We start from the raw sequence: 20591 nt of genomic DNA, 5'->3' as shown, positions 1-20591 counted from the left end.
CTCCAGGTGCACCTCTGGGCTGTGTGAACTGACCTGTTGTAGTTGAGCACTGATTGCTCTTGGTATCATTGGGAAGGATTGAACCCCCAGGCCATTTGGCGGAGGACCAGCTGTGACTACAGCGGAGGAGCTGCTGTGCAGGAGTTGATGCCGGTGAAGCAGGACATGACTCAGTGAGGCTTTGGTGCTCACCAAGTCTGCCCCTTGAGTGTTTCACTTGTGGAGGTAGGAAGATTGTAATACAGCATAGTTTAAAGCTGTCCACTGGATGCACTGGCTCTGGGGACTCCTGGGAGGTGCAAAGTCAGCCACTGCTGTGCCCAGCCTGGGGCCACTTAACAAGAGGTAGGCGGTAGACACAGTCCAGATGCTGCTAGTTTGAGAAATTTTGGAAATTCCGAAGCATGAGGCAAGATAGGCCATTCATATGGAAAAACTACTGGAAATGACATGGATGGGCCTTCTGGGTGTGTATGTGGGGAGGGCTTTCCCCCGCAGCTCTCATCCTGTTGCCAGGTAATTCAGTTTCTCTCCATATATCCCTAGTTTCTCTCAAGCTGTTGTCTCAGCACTGGAGCTCAGAGGGAGTAAGTCTGTGCAGACCCTTTAAGAGGAATTGCCTGGGACTCCAGGAGCCTCTGTCTCCCTTAGCCTCAATCCCTACTGGGTTTTACAGTCAGAAGTTATGGGGACTTGTCTTCTTGGCACGAAATGCCAGGCTGGGCCGTCTGGTGTGGGACTGGGACTCCTCACTCCTCAAGGCACACCTCTACAGCCAAGATAGCCCTCGTCATTTTAAACCGCCACACTTGTGTGTGGGACCAGCTCCTTCAGCATTTGCACCCCCTACCAGTCTCAATGTGACTTCTTAAATCCCTAGTTGTAGGTCTCCCATTTAGCTAGATTTCAGGAGGTTTGGAATGATGGTGGTTCTGTAGTTCAGTTGTGTTTTTGATGTGGTTATGGGGGGATTGAAGTGTATCACATTTACCTATGCTGCCATCTTGACCAGATGTCCTCTAATGTATAAAAATTTTAAATGCATATTAGTCCTTTGATAGGATATAAAGATTTAAGTAATTTCTACTTGTACAGGTTAAAGCTATACCTATTCCATACAATATATGACTTCAGTATTTCATATTTCATATTCAGTATTTCAAATGCAAAAAGGGGCATTTTTACATTGTCCCTTTAAATACATTGGAACCTCAGCTCTTGAACTTAATTTGTCCCAGAAAGCTGTTTGAGAAGCAATTTGTTTGAAAACCAAATTTTCTTTTTTTGTTGGCTGAGTGATCATACGTGACTGATCATATCGGTATCAGTATGAAAGATTGTTGTGTGGAGAATTAGAGTTTTGTAAGACACCCGAGACATTTTTGTCTGTGAACAACTTGATTGAGAATCAAATTTGTTTGAGTTGGGAGATATTTGAGAACTGAGATTTGACTGTATCTTGTTTCTGGTTTTGAAATCTTGAGAGTAAAAACCCAAACTTACATTGTATATTTCAAGCGTTACTTTATAAAATCTGAGTTACCAGTTCAGCCTTAGAAAATCACACCTGATGCAGCTTATTTCCTTTTGAACTTGTTAAGAGACAGGAAGGAGAAATGAATTTTATTGGACTTGCCTGGCATGTTCAAGGACCACCAAATAAACCAGCATTGCTAGATTAGTATCACCTTAAGAAACAATTATAGGAGAGGAGTTGGAAAATTAGTAAATACCACTCTTTTGAGGAATTTTGCTGTAAAAAGGAGCAAAGAAATGAAACTGTGTGGCTGGATCTCGAAAAGGTAAACCTGTGAGATTTGGGATATTGTAGCATGACTATAATGTAGAGGAAGTGACTTAGTAGAGAGAGGAAATGATGATGTTGGAGAGAGGGAGAGAATAGCCAATGAAATATCCTAAGCCAGGCAGCAGGGGATTGGATCTAGTGCATTTATAGAAATTTGACCATTGACTAGAGCTCAGAAAATTCATCTGTGGTATCAGAATGAAATGCAGAAAATATGGAATCATGCATTAAAGTATGATTTGATGATTTGATAAAAACAACATACTTTTCATTTTTGAAAAGGTCTCATCAAATACACACCTAGTTATCCTTTTAGTATAAGTAGAAGGAAATAAAATGGGAGGGAGATAAACCTGGATTTAAATTCTAGTTCTGCAATAGACTAGCTGACATGCAATAAAACTGTTATAACATCCTTGTGTTATTTAGGGGTTCAGGAAGAAGCAGAATTCACCCCCAGGTTGATTAAATAAAAAGATTTTCTAGAAGAGTCTGCTTTGAGAAGAGAAGCAGGATTGAGGATGGATAAGATAGGAGATGATTAGGCAACTATGGGAAGCTGTTACTGCGCCTGGGGCTGAAGGAACAGGGTGGCACTGGTGTTTTCTGAGTACACAGTGCTGTTTCCAGACTCATAGCTGAAGCTGTGAAGGGGAGACCATCTGTTAACAGCTGTTGTCATGGAGGGGCATAGCTATTGCCAGAGACAATGGGGTAGAGGCAGGGAAGCAGCAGAGAACTTGATCTCTCTCTTCCTAAAGTCCAATTTCTTGCTGTTGGCTTCCAACCTAAGGAGAAACCAATTGTATGAGTGCTCATGGATGCAGATTATAGGGGTCAGCCTCCCTAGGGTTGAGTGAAGGTCAAATAATAGAGCTAGGAGGCAAATGCAGAATAATTACTTAATCACTAAGCTTCAACTTCCCTGTATATAAAAATGGGTTACTGGCCCTGGCCAGTGTAGCTCAGTGGATTGAGTGCGGGCCTGTGAACCAGAGGATTGCAGTTCGATTCCCAGTCAGGGCACATGACTGGGTTGCAGGCCAGTCCCCAGCAGAGGATGCACAAGAAGCAACCATACATTGATATTTCTCTCCCTCTCTCCTTCCCTTCCCCTCTAAAGATAAATAAATAAAATTTAAAAAAATGGGTTACTTGCAAAGTTGCTGTGATTTTACATGGCTGTCAAGCAACTGACACATTGCTAGTACATTGTGACTAAGAGGGGGTAGCGTAACGGTTAGGAATCTTTAAAGCTTTGGAAGTAGGCGATCTGAATTTCATTTTTTTTTATTTTTCAGAATTTGTATTAGATGGGTAATGTGTTGATGTCCAAAGTTTGTGGGAGGCACATGTCACACCAAAGTGTGAATACCCAATCATCACACTTTGAATTTCATTTTTGTCTCTGTCTCTTACTAATCATGTGACTTTGGGCAGGTCACTTCAGCTTTCTTACTTGCAGTTTTGTCATTTGTAAAATGCAGAAATAAGTCTTGTCACAGTGAGTCCAAAGATTGAAGGAGACAGTATGTAGTAGGCGTCTACCACAGTGTCGGTACATAGCGTGCAGTGTAGTCATAACCATCATCATATTATTTGATTATTAAAAATAATAAATGATTATAATAATCCTCACTTATCCATGCAGGATACGTTCCAAGACCCCCCAGTGGATGCCGTGGATAGTATACCAACCCCTGTATTTACTATGTTTTTTTCTATACAGACATACCTGTGATAAAGTTTAATTTATAAATTAGGTACATTGAAGTTAGCAATAACATAATAGAAAAATTAAACAATATATTTTAATAAATCTTGGGACTGTGGCATTAAGTGAAATAAGGGTTACTCGAACATAGGCACTGCAGTTACTGGGACAGTTGACGTGACAGACAGGATGGCTACTAAGTGACTCAATGGTGGGAAACATTTATGTGTGGATAAGCAGGACAAAGGGATGATTTTATGTCCCCAGTGGGCCCGCATGAGATTTCATCATGTTGTTTAGAAAAGTTTGCAATTTAGCACTTAATGAATTGTTTATTTCTGGAATTTTCTATTTAATATTCTCGGATAATGATTGACCTCAGATGTAGCTTCTGGAGTAATGCTAGTCTCCCAATCTCCCCCAAACCCCACCCACCCCACCACTTTTGTTTGTTTGTTTGTTTGTTTCTCAGTTTTCGGCTGGAGCTCTCCTTTGCCATACAGAGGTCAAAATTACTATTTTTGCAATTCACACACAGTACTAGGAAGTACTTTTTTAGTTTAACTTTGTGGCTGTTGATTTATGCTTTTGGTTTATATTTAAAAAACACAATCAAAGTTAAATGGGTTTTTTCCTTGGGCCTGGGTTGGAAGGCAAAGGAATAGAAAAAGTTGGACATACTGAAATTCAGTATTTCATTAGCAAAGATTTGTACACAAAGCTCAAATGAAATGTCATCAAGAAATATGAGAAGAGTTCTGTAAGTCTGATTTGAAGACACATATATGTTTTTCTTTTTGACTGCATAGGGAACAATGAAATGAAACCTCATTGACGTAATTGAACCTGATAACATCGCCTGGTTGTACTGCTGATGTTTCACTGTGGTCTTGGTGGTTTTGTAGAGCTCTGTAAAGCATGTTGGACTTATAAACATTCAAACAGAAACTTTGATCAGGATTCAACTTTTAACCACAAAGAAAAGCTGAATTTATGTATAAAGGCTCAGTCTTGGGTTCACTTTATGAAATCAACTAAAAAATATTTTAATAGTGTATATACCTCATGTTTCTTAAAGGAAATGCTGTTTTTAAAATTAGTTTTGAACAGATAACCAGTATGTGAAAATTATATAAAAAATATATTTGAAATTATAAGGAAACAAATAATGGAAGCTCCTAAAAACAGCAAGTTAAAAAAAAATTATTTTTGTTAATGTCTTATAGTATAACAGAACCATGTTTTGAGAATATAACAATCACTATAACTTTTATTTTTACTGTGATTCAAAATTCAGCTGTATTTAAATTATTTACAGATTGTATTTTAGTATTAGGATTAAAGTTTAGATGCCTAAAATTTTGTTGAACAATGTATATACTTTATACTTGGAGGTAATGTTTTAAAAGAGCTCTCAGATACTATTACATGGGGGGATGAATATCTTCTACTAGTGTTTCTTAAACTGTGCAACTAGGTTGTGTAGGGTAGGTTCATTCTATATCCAAATTCTTTTTTCTACTTCTCAATAAAAATTATGAATTTATGACAAAGGCAGCAAGTATTTTTGGCTGTTGGTAATGAATACTGACATTCAACATGGACGTGGAATTTCAAAGAGATTTCTCACTGAAGATTATTTTTAGGGCGGTGTCAATAGCTAGATTAATGGACCTCGTCATACTTAAAAGCTTAAGAAAGAGAAGTTCCATGCATTTTATGGAAGAAAATACTTCTATTGTGTTTGCTATTTATGTTTATACTTTATACTTTCTTTTTTATGTCTATATTTGCTCTATTTTTCCTTGGCACACTAAAGAGATGTGTTCTCTGTGCCGGAGATTAAGTGTATTTACATTTATGGAGTTTCTCTAACACAGCGTCATGCCGAATGTGCGTGTTATATCCACCAGGTTGTTTTCTGTTAGAAAGTTGCCTGTAGATTTGCATTTCCTTGCTATACAGGTAAGTGATTCTCTCAGAACTGATTCCAACACATGTTTTCCAGTCTCTCTCATAGTTTACAAAATAACCATTAAGTAGGGAACAATCATCTTTTGTGGTGGAGGGTTTCTCAGTGATAAATACATAAAAACTTGACTACTGTTCTCAGGAAGGACAGCAGTAGTTATGTGTACTGCACATACGCTAAGAGTGGATTCATGCTATCACATGTGTCCAGCAGTAAAGTAAAATATCTCCTGGGACAGTGCTCATTTACATTATGTGCCTTTATTCTGTGCTGTCTCAAGGTGCCACATGGTAAATATATTTTGATCTGTTCTCTTCCAGCATAATGTTTATCACCTGTCTGGCTACTCTTACTGGTCTCTTGGCGAAATTTATCTTTTTTATGTGCTTTTGCTGTGAGGAGTGCAGAACCTGAAGGGTACCTCTGTAGGTTTTTTTCTTGTTTTAGGAACAAAAATTTTCGGTTTTGTACAGGAATGCATTTTGTGCTTAGTCTAGAGAAATGCTATTGGTTTACCAAAAAGGTTCTGTTTTGTTTAAAACAAATATGTCATAAAAGTTTTCATGGGTTCCCATATTATTTGATAAACTTTCAATCTAGACAACATTGAGAAAAATGTAGGATGAATGAATTGTAAGTTTAAAAAATCCACCTTTTAGATAGTCACTGTTGTACGTCCTGGTCATATTTTTGTTTTCATGAATTTGTATAGTATTAAGACATCCACAGATTTGTTTGTATTCTGTGTGCACTAGAGTCTTGTTTTTGATTTAGGCTCAGCATTTATTCTGAGTTACTTATGTTACTATTTTAATAAATTCTTTAAGCTTTAATTTTTTAGATCAGGGATATAATGCAATGGAATGAAAAGAATACAATTATAATAGATATAAACAATAATATTCAAATTATACACAAATACTTTAGCTAAGATGATTTGTGCTCTTACAAGAGAGTGCAATCCTAAGGACACCAGCTTTTAAGGATATGAAGCTTATTAAGATGATTATATTTCTGTAAAAATTAGATTTTCACCTTCCACAATTATGAAATATATGTAAACAAATTTGATTTCTTTTTTCCTCTCTAAATAGTCCAGACTCCTGAGGAACAGGTTATAATTATTTATAATTTGATAAATAATGGCTAATACCCCATTACTGTTTCCTAGTTTAAACTTTTATCTAAGTGTTAATATTATTATGGACATTAGGCTATATTTTCATTAAGGGCTTTATTCCTTGGGATAGCTCTCTTTATCCTGTATTATTAGATCTCTTACTGTTCTGGATCATTCCTATTAAGTATAGACAAGCTCTAGGACCTGTCCTGTTAATAACAAAAAAGCGTTACCCCACATTCTTTCCCAATTATTGTTCCATTTCATTGTTGCCATTTACTGCACAATTCTCAAAAGTTTTCTCTAGTCACTATCTCTACTTTTCTACCTTCATAAATTCTTAATTTTTTATTAAAGCTGAGTACTTATAAAATACAGAGACTAAGGATAGCCAACACCATCCACCCACAACTACCCTTAACTTTGAACATTACTAATAACTTTGAAGATCCCTGTATGTCACTCTCAGATCCAGTTTCCTTCTTTTCTCTCCTAAAATGTTCACCATGATGAATTTCTTTAGTTTCTCATGTATCTGTATTCCTAAAAATTACATTTAATGTAGTTTTTTTGTTTCTAGGATTCTTCATTTACATGGTATATAGCTGTACTTTGCATTCATTTTTACTAGATCTATCCCACTCCATGAGTATACCAGGATCTCTCCACTTTGTTTTTTTGGACAACTGGGTTGTATCTAGTTTTCTTGCTGTTCCAAAGAGTGCAGATATGTGTACTTGTGTTCTTGTCTCCTAGTCAAACTACATAGCAAAGGATTGGACTTTAGGGTTTTTCCCTTTTATCTGTTGTGAATTGATGCTGTTGTAAAATATACTAAAAATGTCTCAACAATGTCAAGTTTCTAAATATTTACTGTTAATTTCTGTGTTTATCTTATTGTGGACAACACTTTGAATAACACTGTGAAGATGTATTTAGTTGCAAAATTCCTGATCATACATCTTCTGCTTATGCAGAAAATTTTGTTTTCTCAAAGTCACTAATATTCTAGTTGAAATTTCACAGAGGGCAGTCTGCAACAATTCATGGCTGTTCTATATCTGTTTTCAGTTCCTAAGATGCAGGAGATTTCAGACAGAGGCCTGCTGGTTTTTGGTAAATGTATTTTTTATCCTAGAGAAAGTGAGTGCAATTAGGAATGAGCTACTGCTTAACAGTTCTTTTACAGCCAGCCTAGCAAGTACGAGTGGGAGAGAATCATGATAATGGGCTGAAGAGCCAAAGAGGAGTGAATTTATGACGGGATATGGTCTGCAACACAAAATTCTACAGCAGAGAAGTCTAAAAAGTAAGCATTGAGGAAAAAAATTGTACATGGTAAGGTTTTTAGAAACCTCTAAGAGCACAATTAAAACTGAGTGTACAGTACCTCTCATGTTAGCGGCAGCTCTTGAGTAGACAGCCTCGGAGTGGTCTCAGTGCATCAGGGAAACATTCTCAGAATGCAGGCTAACGTTCTTATAAGCAAGAAGCAGGGCTACTTTATATCAGTGTTTCAACCTTATTTTTATTATCAACCCACTAAAGAAGCCCCTTTTAGACATTTTTTCCTAATCATCCCTATCTCTCTGAGATTTTAATACCATAGATTTATAGTATCTGTTGAGGTACTATGGATTTTGGGGGGCCACAACCATTTTAATATTTTTAGGATTGTTTTTCATCCCCAAGAACCAATTTTCACCTTCTTGGGAGTGACAGAACTTCTGTTAAGGATGCATACTATTCCCTGGCTCAGAGTGTGGCTCAGTGGATTGAGTGCTAGCTTGTGAACCAAAGGGTTGTCAGTAGGATCCCCGGTTAGGGTTGCAGGCCAGGTCCCCAGTGGGGGTGCATGAGAGGCAACCACACATTGATATTTCTCTCTTTCTCCTTCTCCCTCCCTTTCCTTCTGGCCAAAAATAAATAAATAAATCATCAAAATAAAAGAATGCATGCTATGAATACAAATACAGCTTTTGACATGAGAATGCAAATATTTGAAAACATAATAACTTAAGGGGTAAGGAAGACTCAATGTTAAGAATCTATCCAAATGAAAATATATTTGAGTTAGCAAAAAAATTAGCTTCTATTTACACTAATTGGGGAAATGAAGTATAGGCATTTGTCACTTTGATGGTACCCCTGTGAAGTTATATGGATTGGATGAAAGTACAGTCAGGCAAGTTTGTAGATTCAGAATGTAAATTAGTGAGTTGATGCTTATCTCATAATTTTCAGCGACCCATCATGTGGCTCTGTCTTTACTACTGTCTATTTTTTACTTTTATTAGTTAAGTTAAGAAAACATCAGATTTACAGATACCACAATGATGGGAAGAATTGGTGCTGAGCTCAACGGGGAGGTTAATCCACCACCAGCAAGTACAAATGGAAAGAAATGTATGAGCAGGAGTTTGCAGTGGAGAAATAATTATTCTGACGGGTGAGGCTATGTTCCAAAAAACTCAGCTTCCCCATGGCTTACAGACAGGCTTTATATAGAAAAATCAAGAATCATCATAAGGGGTTTGGGTTGTGGGTCTTGGTGATTGGTTGAGTGAGGTAAGGCCAATAAATTAGTTACTTCAGGTCCTGAGGCCACCTCTGTGTCCTTTAGCCTGGTTTCCTGAGGATGTGATGGGGTCATTCTGCTCTAGGGCCTGGAGCTAAGACACAATTTAAGCCGTTATCTTTAGCTTAATAGAGCACATACCTTGTGATCCTTAGTCAAAGTATGGTCATTGGTTCTTGCTGCCTAAGGGGGTTAAAGATTAGTGAGTAGAAGGGCTGAAGCTTAAAGGGCAAGCTGTTAAGAAACTGAATAGAGTGCTGGGGTCACATATTAAATCAAAATTGTACTTTAAATAGGGCCCTTGGTTGTTCCCTTTCTTTTGTGCAGTCCTCATTTTTGAGGTAAAATAGGCAATGTTCTGGCTGCTTCCAGCTGAGTACGGGCACTGGTTAGAGAAAGAGGAATGGAACTGTCTTGCACTCAGTTGAAAGTATTGTGGAGTCCAGGTCTGACATCCCTAATTAGAATCACCATTAGATTACTAGCCTTGGCTATCCTTCGGCAACAATTACAAAGACAATAGCAACAGATTAGTATCCCAATACCACTAATACAGACATTCTCCAAGAGCCAATCAGAAAGGTGAGCCAGTAGGCGAATGCATCTGTATAGTAAAGGTTGTTGACCTGATCTGTGGCTTTGTTCATGTGAGTAAATAAATCAGAAATATTAGAGTCATAAGCTGGAATATAAGTGTAATGGGCCTGTCTAATAAAGGTACGTGTTCCTTCTTGAGCTGTGGTTAGTATGTCTACTGCTAGTAGGTTCTGTAAAGCCGCCTTTCTCATTGGGGCTGTTTCATTCCAAAGAATGCTTTGTCTAGAGTGATTAAGAGCCGAGGCTGTGAACTTTGCTAAGGCCTATATGTCTAGCTTTGCTGAGATGCCGGCATATCAGGGCAAGGAAATGGAGACTGGCCATTTCTACCAGGCCATGATCCTTGAGCATGTGGACCTCAGTCCTTGCAAATTCTGTTCTTTTTCAGGAAGGGTCTTACAGATCCATCCCGGCAATGACGGGAACCCCAGAGTGCATTACCAAATCCAGCCATTGGGGAGGTAAGGCCAAAATTAGTGCTGCAAATCCAAATTCCTTCTTTGGGTACAGAAAAGATCCCAGATAAGAAGGACTTATCTATTCTTCTTTCGGCATCCAGAACTTTATGTACATGTTGACAGACATTCAGGGATACCTGGTCTACCTGACAAAGGGTCAGATTAGACTGGTTGGTTTGTCCTATGTAGGAAGGGGCCATGATGGTGTGTGGAAGTCATATTCTGCACATAGCCATCCAAGACCATCCCAGAGATGATATGTGAGGGAGACAACAGAACAATAGTGTTTTTTGGGACTAAGTCATAGATGTGTGTTCTAGTTTTATTACAATCAAATGGTGATTCCCCCGGATGTGGACTGGCTAATTTTCAATAGTTTTTTCCATCTCTCTCAGTTCCTGATGTTGACTGGATATATGATTGAAGGCATTACTTCTACACTTGACATGAGCAGCAAGCCACAGACCCAGCAGTGAGATGGTTATGTACTTCTGTGGAAGTGATAGCCCACCAAAAGAAGGCATTGCTTGTAAGAGAAAGAAATTGAAACAAGAGAAAGTTAGAGATCAGAAACAGTTATCTTGGAATTTCTCTAGTGGGTGGTCTTTATTTTGGTGAGGTTCAGCTTGTGTTTTCAGATGGTTTTCTTCTAGTAGATATTCTATAGTACTCAAGGATGCTTAGGTTGAGTGGTAGTTCCTAATGGTGTCCTTACTCGGGATAAAGGGTATGAATCTGGACTTGGCTCAACTCAGGAGTGATGGACCCAGGGCTTGATTCCTTTGAATTTAACAGAGGAATGAGTTGTTAGTAAAATCTGATCAGTTCTCACCTATTTAGATTTAAGCTGGTCATCAGGACATTTATTTTTCCAGGATTTAAAAAATTCTCAATTTCCTGGAATAAAAGGGTGTAAGGGGATGTATGTGGAGTACCTCATCTTGTTAGAAGCAATCTTAAGAATAGCAGTTAAGTCACAGAAGGACATCCAATCGCAATGGTGATGTAGGTAAACATGGCTTCTCAAACCCGCACAATTACATCAAAATTACAACTAAACTGTAGAACAGCTTTCAGAAGTTGAGCTGAATGGAAGTCCTGCAACTACTGAATTAAAGAAGAAAACACTTCAAGACTGGCTATAGTAGAGGAGACACAGAACAGGCTGGTCTCACACCTATGTGTGGCAGATAAAAATTGGGAGTGATATCTTAGGAGCAAGGGGTCCCAGCCCCATATAGATCTCCCAGCCCAAAGTTCCAGTGCCAGGAAGATAAATCTCCATAACTTCTGGCTGCAAAAACCAGCAGGGATTGAGGCTGTCATAGACAAACTGCTAGAGGCTCAGGTAGTTTGTCTTAAACAATCTATGCACAGACTTGTTCTGACTCACTCCCTGAGCTCCAGCAGCCAGGCAGCAGTTTGAAAGATCAGAGACACAGAGTGACTAGATTAACAACTGAAGGAGTCAAATGCAGACAGTAGATTCCTGGGAAAGTAGGGGCAGAGACTCTTAAGGAGAGACTGGGGATAAGGCTTTGGGGACAGAACTGAGAGAGAGTAGCCACTGGGATCCTGGTGCTGAGTCATCCCCCATATAACAGCAGCCATCCTGCTCAGGCAGACCACTCTGCTCTGAGTGGCAGCAACTGAGGAAAACAATAGCCCCAACTCCAGGAGGTATTCTGCCCTGCCTTATGGTGCCTCAGCCTGACTGATTAGTGCAAGAATGACTAGATTAACCACTGAAGGAGTCAGCCACAGACAGCAGATCCCTGAAAGTTTCAAACAGGCTGTCCAAGTTCAGACCAGGTCAACATCTGACTTCATCAGAGGCAGATTCAGAAAGAAAAAACAGTGGTAAACAGTAGAAGCTACCAAGACGAAATCCTCCATGATCTTCTCCATGATGATTTGTTATATTTTCTTTCCTGAATAGCTTTTTAACATTCATTTTTTATCCATCAAGTTTGTGCATATTAAGTCACTAGATTTTATACTAGTTTAATTCACGTATTTTGCCCCTCCCCTTTTACCACATTTTACCTTCTTCTTTCCTCTGTTACTTTTAAATTTTGTTCTTTCTCTTGCTACAACTTGTTTCCATTCCACACTCTTACTCTTTCTCCCTTGTCCAGCCTCTCAAAACCCATTTTCCTGTCAGTGGTTGAGTTACATCCTTTTCCCCTGCTCTTAAAATACCTGCGTTCTCTCCACCTTTAGTAATCTTTCCTCATTGGTTGTGGACTGGGTACTTGTTCTTGCATTTTTTTTTTCAATTTTATATCTAGATCTTCACTGATTTTGGATGTAAATTTTAAAATTTACTGGTCCCTTCTTCTCTTTTTTTGTCTCAAATTTTTAATTTTGCCATTTTATACCCAGTTTTTTCTTTTTTTCTTCTTTCTCTTTTGTCCTGCCCTTTTTTCCATTTTCTCCTTTTCTTCTGTTTTCTTTTTCTGTTTTTCTCAAGTTTTAATTTTTCCCTGTTTTAGCCTGGTTTTCGCTTCCTACTCTTAAAACTGTCATTGTTTTCAGATGACATGATAGCGTACATAGAAAACCCTATAGACTCCACCAAAAAACTACTTCACCTAATAAGTGAATTTGGTAAAGCAGTGGGATACAAAGCCATTATTCAGAAATTGAAGGCATTTTTTTGCACTAACAGTAAAATATTAGGAACAAATCAAGGGAAAAAGTCCCACTTGCTTATAGCAACAACAAAAATAAAAGTACCTAGGTATAAACCTAGGCAAGGAGATAAAGGACCTGTATTCAGAAAACTCCACAACACTGAAGAAAGAAATTAAGACATAAGTGGAAGCATATACCATATTCATGGATTGGAAGAACTAATGTCAACAAAATGTCCATACTACGAAAAGCAATTTATAGATTCATTGTAATCCCTATTTAAAATACCAATGACATATTTCACAGATATAGAACAAACATTTAAAAAATGTATATGGAACCATAAACAACTGCGAATAGCTTCAGCAATTTTGAGAAAGAACAAAGTACTAGGGATCACAATACCTACATGAAGTCTTCAACTTTGCTATTTTTCCTAAAGATTGCTGTGGCTACTAGCAGTCTTTTGTGGTTCCATATACATTGTTGGATTATTTATTCCAGTTCTATGAAAAAAATCATGGTATTTTGATAGGAATTGCACTGAACCTGGAGATTGCTTTGAGTATTGTGAACATTTTAATGATGTTAATTTTTCCTATTCATGGGTGTGGTCTAGGCTTCCATGTATTTGTATTTACTTAAATGTCTTATAATTTTCTGAGTAGAGATCTTTTACCTTCTTCGTTGAATTTATTCTTTTNATGTATATGGAACCATAAACAACCGCGAATAGCTTCAGCAATTTTGAGAAAGAACAAAGTACTAGGGATCACAATACCTATATGAAGTCTTCAACTTTGCTATTTTTCCTAAAGATTGCTGTGGCTACTAGCAGTCTTTTGTGGTTCCATATACATTGTTGGATTATTTATTCCAGTTCTATGAAAAAAATCATGGTATTTTGATAGGAATTGCACTGAACCTGGAGATTGCTTTGAGTATTGTGAACATTTTAATGATGTTAATTTTTCCTATTCATGGGTGTGGTCTAGGCTTCCATGTATTTGTATTTACTTAAATGTCTTATAATTTTCTGAGTAGAGATCTTTTACCTTCTTCGTTGAATTTATTCTTTTTAAAAATATATTTATTGATTATGCTATTATAGTTGCTCCATTCCCACCCCCCTTATTCCCCTCTGCCCTGCATGCTCCCTCTCACCCGCACCCCCCCCCCCCTTAATTCATGTCCATGGGTCATACATATAAGTTCTTTGGCTTCTACATTTCCTATACTATCCTTAACCTACCCGACTATTTTCTACCTACCACTTATGATACTTATTCTCTACACCTTTTCTCCCCCTCTCCCCCTTCCACTACCCCACTGATAGGCCTCCATGTCTGTGATTCTATTCCTGTTCTAGTTGTTTGCTTAGTTTGTTTTTGTTTATGTTCAGTTGTTGATAGCTGTGAGTTTGTTGTCATTTTACTGTTCATATTTTTTATCTTCTTTTTCTTAGATAAGTCCCTTTAAAATTTCATATAATAGGGCTTGGTGATGATGAACTCCTCTAACTTGACCTTATCTGAGAAGCACTTTATCTGCCCTTCTATTATAAATGATAGCCTTGTTGGATATAGTAATCTTGAATGAAGGTCCTTGCCTTTCATGATCTGGAATACTTCTTTCCACTCCCTTCTTGCCTGCAAGTTTTCTTTTGAGAAATCAGCTGATAGTCTAATGGGAACTCCTTTGTAGGTAACTGTCTCCTTTTCTCCTGCTGCTTTTACGCTTCTCTCTTGGGTAATGTAATTATGATGTGCCTTAGTGTGTTCCTCCTTGGGTCCAACTTCTTTGGGACTCTCTGAGCTTCCTGGACTTTCTTTCTGGAAGTCTATTTCCTTTGCCAGATTGGGGAAGTTCTCCTTCATTACGTTTTCAAATAAGTTTTCACTTTCTTGCTCTTCCTCTTCTCCTTCTGGCACTCCTATGATTCAGATGTTGTAGTGTTTAAAGATGTCCTAGAGGTTCCTAAGCCTCTCCTCATTTTTTTAAATTCTTGTTTCTTTATTCTGTTGTGGTTGAATACTTCTTTCTTCCTTCTGTTCCAAACTGTTTATCTGAGTCCTGGTTTCCTTCCTTTCACTGTTAGTTTCCTGTAGATTTTTCTCTTTTTTTCACATAATGCAACCTTCATTGCTGCCTAACTCTTTTTTATGCTGTTGAAGTACCCAGTGAGCTCCTGGAGCATCTTGATAATCAGTGTTTTGAACTGTGCATCTGATAGGTTGGCTACCTCTTCATCGCTTAGTTGTATTTTTCCTGGAGCTTTGAACCGTTCTTTTATTTTGGCCATTTTTTTGTCTTGGTGTACCTGTTATGTAGTAAGGGATAGAGCCTTAGGCGTTCCCCAGGGCAGGGCAACCCACACTGCTTTGTTGTGATGCTGTTTGTGGGGGAGGGGTCCAAGAGGGAACAATGGTGCTTGCTCCTCACTCTGCCAGATTTCAGTGACTTCCCCTGCTACCCACAAGCAAATCAGGCCTTTCTGGTGCTGATTCTCAGTGAGTGGGCTTGTGTATGTTCTAGGACTCTTGGGTCTCTCCAATGAACTCTCCTGCAAGGCTGGGAGTCTCTCCCACTGCCACCTTAAACCCCACAGGTGTTTTCATTCAGAGGCTTTATTTCCCTGTGCTGGCACCCTGGGTTGCATGGTCAGTCTCGATCCCCAGTTGTTCCTCTTGTTTATCTGTGAGTGAATGTGGGACAACCTGGTCCACAAGCCACTGCCTCACCAGGTCCTCCAGCCACTGCATTGCCATGAGTCCTCTCCACCTGGCTGCATGTGTCTACCCATGCCTCCATCTTGGCCAGAAGTCTGAATATATTCTTATGTATTTTATTTTATTTCTTGATCTAGTTGTAAACAGGATTGTTTTCTTAGTTTCCATTTCTGATAGTTCATTATTGGTACATAAAAGTGTAACCAATTTGTGAATATTAACTTTATATACTGCTATTTTACCAAATTCATTGATCAGTTTAGTATTTTTTGGTGGAATCTTTAGGGTTCTTTATGTACAGTATCAGGTCATCTGCAAATAGTGACAGTTTTACTTGTTCTTTTCCAATTTGGATGCCTTTTATTTCTTCTTGTCTGATCACTGTGACTAGGACTTCCAGTACTACATTGAAAAAGAGTGGTAAAAGTGGACATTTCTGTCTTATTCCTGATCCTAAGGGAAAGTCTTTTAGTTTTCCCTTGTTTAAAGTGTTAGCTGTAGCATGTTGACATGTGTTCCCTCTTATTCCCACTTTGCTGAGAGTTTTTATCATAGATAGGTGCTGTATTTTTTTCAAAAGCTGTCTTCTGATGACCTGGACCATGAATAACAGCAATATTCTAAGGTTCCATTACTGCTTTCAGGAGATTTAACATTACATTTCTTTGCTTCCTGATGTTAAGAACCCTCTTTTTTTCTCCACAAGTAGCCCGGTGGGTATGTACCATAGATAAATACATATTTGAAGTCAGTGTAGATGTTGAGTCTTATCTCTTCCAAGTTGCAAGAGTCAGGTCATGGTCCGTAATTCAGCCTTCCAGGTTGAAGTACCTGTGGGCATGCCTCAGCTTCCAGTGTTTCTGGAAGAATTAACACCGTATATCCTGCCTTTTAGTTTCCCATGTCTGTCATACTGCTTCCATCAGTGAACATCTCGAGATCAGGATGTTTTTAGTAGCAGGTCATTTAGGGCTGGTCAGCTGGAATTATTTTGATCCCTCTGATTTAGAGGGAAACAAGATGGCTGGATTCATGGTGGAAATAGCCAGCAAGAGGTCAGCCAGTATCCTCCCTTTTGTTCTTGTCAGGGCAACACATAATGTGGAATATGTACTGTGTTGGGCTGTCCCAGAGTGGACTTCTCAGCTTATTGTACAAAGTCACAGGTGGCAGTCTTGGTCCTTAGATGAACTAAGATATGGTATCTTAGTGATACCATAGTTACCCTTACCCTTAGTTCTAAGGGTAATGTCCTTAGTCCTGTTCCTTGTTCATGCACAAGCAACTCAAATGACTTAAGTCTGAGAGGTGAAGGCAGGGATCATGAATAACTTTAATGTTTTGGAAGGCCTTCTGACATTCCCCAGTCCAAGTTAGAGGCACTTGATCTTTTCCTTTAGGTGCCTCATATAATGGTTTTGCAATTAAGCCAAAATTTGGAATCCAGATCCTACCAAAAAAACAACAAAAATACCCCACAACCATTCCTAAAAATCCTCTTAACTGTCTGTGGGTTGTAGGCACTGCCCTCCTAACCAACACTGCTCTCCTATGGGAGAGCAAGTTCCTTTGCCCCTGAAATAATTCAGATCCCAAGTACTTTACAGAAAGCCTGGGTGTTTGAGATTTGTTCTGGGAGACTTTGTATCTCTGTTCAGCCAGGAAGTTTAGAGTAGTATTTAGAAGAGTGTTTAGTATTTAGAGGAGTATTTTTGTCAGAGGCCACCTTGCTAATGCTTGCAATGAAGATAGCATCTACCCAGTGCTCCACTGTCCATTTGAAGTTCCCTTAGATCTCTGGCTAAAAGCCCCTCTAAACAGTGGGGAGTTTTAGAACTCCTAGGAAGAACAGTTCAATAATATATCAAATGTAATCTCCTGAGATTTAGAGTTCAAGGGTATATAAAAGAAGGTGTCTGTTAAGTCCAGTACAGTAAACCATCAAGATTTCCCAAAGTATTCAGCAAAGTGTAAACATTACGGACCACCAAATGTCTTCTACTATTTGGTTGATGGCACTCAAGTCCTGGAAAAAGTGGTATTCCTCAGTACCTGATACCGTACTGTATCAATAAAATGGCAGTACTATATGGGGAATGAGTAACCTAATCTTCTGGGAATGCCCTTGCTAATGGTTGGATACCCTTCCTTGCTTGTTAGTTTAGGGGGTCCTGTTTTAGATGAAGATACATTTGCTCCTGCAATCGTATTTGGATTGGGGTGGCTGTTTCAACCTTCACAATCTTGCCCTTTGCCCATACTTCTAGACTTATTTCTTGTGGGATTTCTTTGGGTCACTGAGCCAGAATTTCTTCCTTGGCTGAAGCCAGCATGCTGCCTTTAAAGCACAAGCTCCTTCCAGAGGTACCTAGTATCAATCCAGCTGGGTGAAGAGGTGATCTTGGCATTTGGTTTAGTCAATACATCCCATCCTAAAAGTTGGCACTGGGCATTCTATCAATACAAGAAGCTATTATGATCAAGTTTTGTTTTTGCCATTTGGCAATGTAATGGCTTCCATAATGACTCTCGTGCCATTTCAGTCATGTGCCTTGTTTTAGAGGAGAGTTTATTCAACCTTGTATTTAATACAAAATACATGGATTCAGTATCAGTCAAAAAGTCAGTTTCTTTCCCACTTCTGTTCCCAGTGCCTTTCCTTGTTCCTCATCTTCTTAATACCCTCTGGGTTTCACAGCAGCAGTCAGCAAATCAGCTTGTTGCTTCATCTTTCTTGTTCTTTTTCCCGGGCCTTGTCTCTGCTATTGAACACCTTAAATGCCCTCTCCACCACCACCAGTGACAGGTGTTCCAAAGGATCGCAACCTTTTGAACCTTTCTGCAGATATCAGTGGCACTCTGCCCCAAAATAGTCATGTTCAAGACCTTTATCGCGAGCTTCTGGGTCCCAATGTTTTGGTGACAGTCTTCAAAAATACATTTTACTAAGTATCTGGCTGCTGTGTTTCAATGGATTGAGTGCCAGTCTGTGAACCAAAAGTCTGTTGCCAGTTTGATTCCTGGTCAGGGCACATGCCTGGGATGGGAGCCAGATCCCCCAGTTGTGGGGGGCATGCGAGAAGCAACCAGATGATGTTTCTCTTTCTCACATCAAAATTTCTCCCCCTTTCTTTCTTCCTTCCTCTTTTTAAAAAATAAATAAAATCTTTAAAAAAGTAAATTCTAAGAATTCAGATGGGTTTTCATCTGGACACTGCTTTGGCTGCTGGACCTTCTTCGTTTGGGCCCTCCCTTCCTTAACCCAGCCAGAATGCAATTCCTGTAACGTTCAAGCATGGGCTGATCTCCATCGTTTATATTCCACTGTGGTTCAGTAGTAGGGACAGCAGTTGTGGCTTCAGCTCACACAGGTGCTTGGGGTGTCTCATCGTGCAGGTGACTAGCTTCTTCGTCTGTCCTAAGATTGTTCTTTCACAATAAGCAGGGTATTCAGTAGATGTTGAATATCTGCTAACGTCAGGTTATGAGTGTCAAAAATGGAAGAAAAGAGAGTTTCTTTCTAGGATTGTCCCTATAGGTAGGCATACTGTTTTTCCGGTGAAAGAGGGCAGGAGTTGTGAAGAGAGTGTACATCCTGGCCATGTCTGCCGCTTGTCTGTTAGCATCAATTCCTCCAATTGGCCCCTGCCTCAGTGGGAATTACTGGCACCACTCCTGCCTGGAGTGGACTCCTAACCAAACTGGGTACCCTGCTGTATGTGTGTGTTGGGGGAACCATTTCTGAGCTGGGCAGAGTACTTTCTGCAGCCGGATGTAGTGGGGCAGGAGCTGCAGCTGTGTCATTGCCACATGGCAGTGGAATGGCCACAGCTGCTGAAACTTTAAGTTGAGATAATAATAAGTCACCTTCTTTCTCCTGGGATTCTTGTAAGCCTTGTCTGTTTTCCCAGCAATATCATAATTTTGCTTTTCGTTTGAATAGGCTTATTCTGATACAAAAGCATAAATGCTAGTACATAGGGGATTCCATTCCATTTTCCTCTCTTTTACAGACTATCTCAAGTTGCAACATGGTACTGTAGTTTAAGTACCCAATTGCTGGCGAGTATTCTACAGACTTTAGAGCATATTGTGGCCATGTCAGGTTACAGGAAATAAGCATTTTCTTTTCTTGAGTGGTTCATAGCCAAACATGGCCCAGTTTTGTAAGATGCATACGGGGGGCTGCGCTGCGGGACATAGTTAGCCATACAGGTCTCCAGGATCATCAGTACCAAACCAAGTCATTTTAAAGAGAAAAATCAACCTTTACTTTTGCACTAGTTTAACTTTTTATGTTTTAAATTCACTTACTTGATTAGATTTCTTTCAGTTTTACTCAGTGTAACCACACAAAATTTCCTCTCAGGTTTTCACAAACCTTCTACAACTTTTCTAATCCTTCTTGGTTTGTCTCTTCTTACTCATTCAGAACTAACCATCCTTAGTTTAGTACAAATGCTTTCCTGTAATTCCTTCAAAAATGTATTTCCAGTATTTTATACCTTCTTTTATACAGACAGCAGTATACCAGCAATTTGTAGCATTCACTGTGCCTGTTTTCAGTTCCTCATAACACAGGGGATTTCAGAGAAAGACCTGCTGCTTTTTGGCAAATGTATTTTAAAAAATATTTTATTTATTCATTTATTTTTAGAGAGAGGAGAAGGGAAGGAGAAAGAGAGGGAGAGAAGCATCAATGTGTGGTTGCATTCCATTCTGGGGACCTGGCCTGCAACCCAGGCATGGGCCCTGACTGGGAATCGAACCAGCAATGCTTTGGTTGGCAGGCCTGCGCTCAATCCACTGAGCTACACCAGCCAGGGTTTGGCAAATGTATTTTTGATCCTAGAGAAAGTGACTGCCAAGTAGGAATGAAATTTAGGGGTTTGGGGTTATTGTAATCTTAATGTGAGTGTTTTTAGGAAGTTTATCAATACCTTAAACTGCATTAATGTCTCTAGAATCTAGAATGTATG

At 39.1% G+C, this 20591-nt stretch overlaps 1 protein-coding gene and 1 pseudogene across 2 annotated transcripts in view; one reads left to right on the top strand and one right to left on the bottom strand.

Moving 5' to 3' along the window:
• Window positions 1-20591, top strand: part of PDE3B (phosphodiesterase 3B) — a 162356-nt gene that overhangs the window by 79256 nt on the left and 62509 nt on the right. The gene's annotated exons all lie outside the window — the stretch shown is intronic.
• LOC118989838 (uncharacterized) lies at window positions 3115-3213 on the bottom strand (annotated as a pseudogene).

This window comes from Sturnira hondurensis, unplaced genomic scaffold, assembly GCF_014824575.4.
Source record: "Sturnira hondurensis isolate 20B ecotype Veracruz unplaced genomic scaffold, ASM1482457v3 Scaffold0006505, whole genome shotgun sequence".
Taxonomy (NCBI): Eukaryota; Metazoa; Chordata; class Mammalia; order Chiroptera; family Phyllostomidae; genus Sturnira; species Sturnira hondurensis.
Note: the sequence above shows the minus strand (reverse complement) of the source record. Positions and strands in the feature narration are given on the sequence as shown.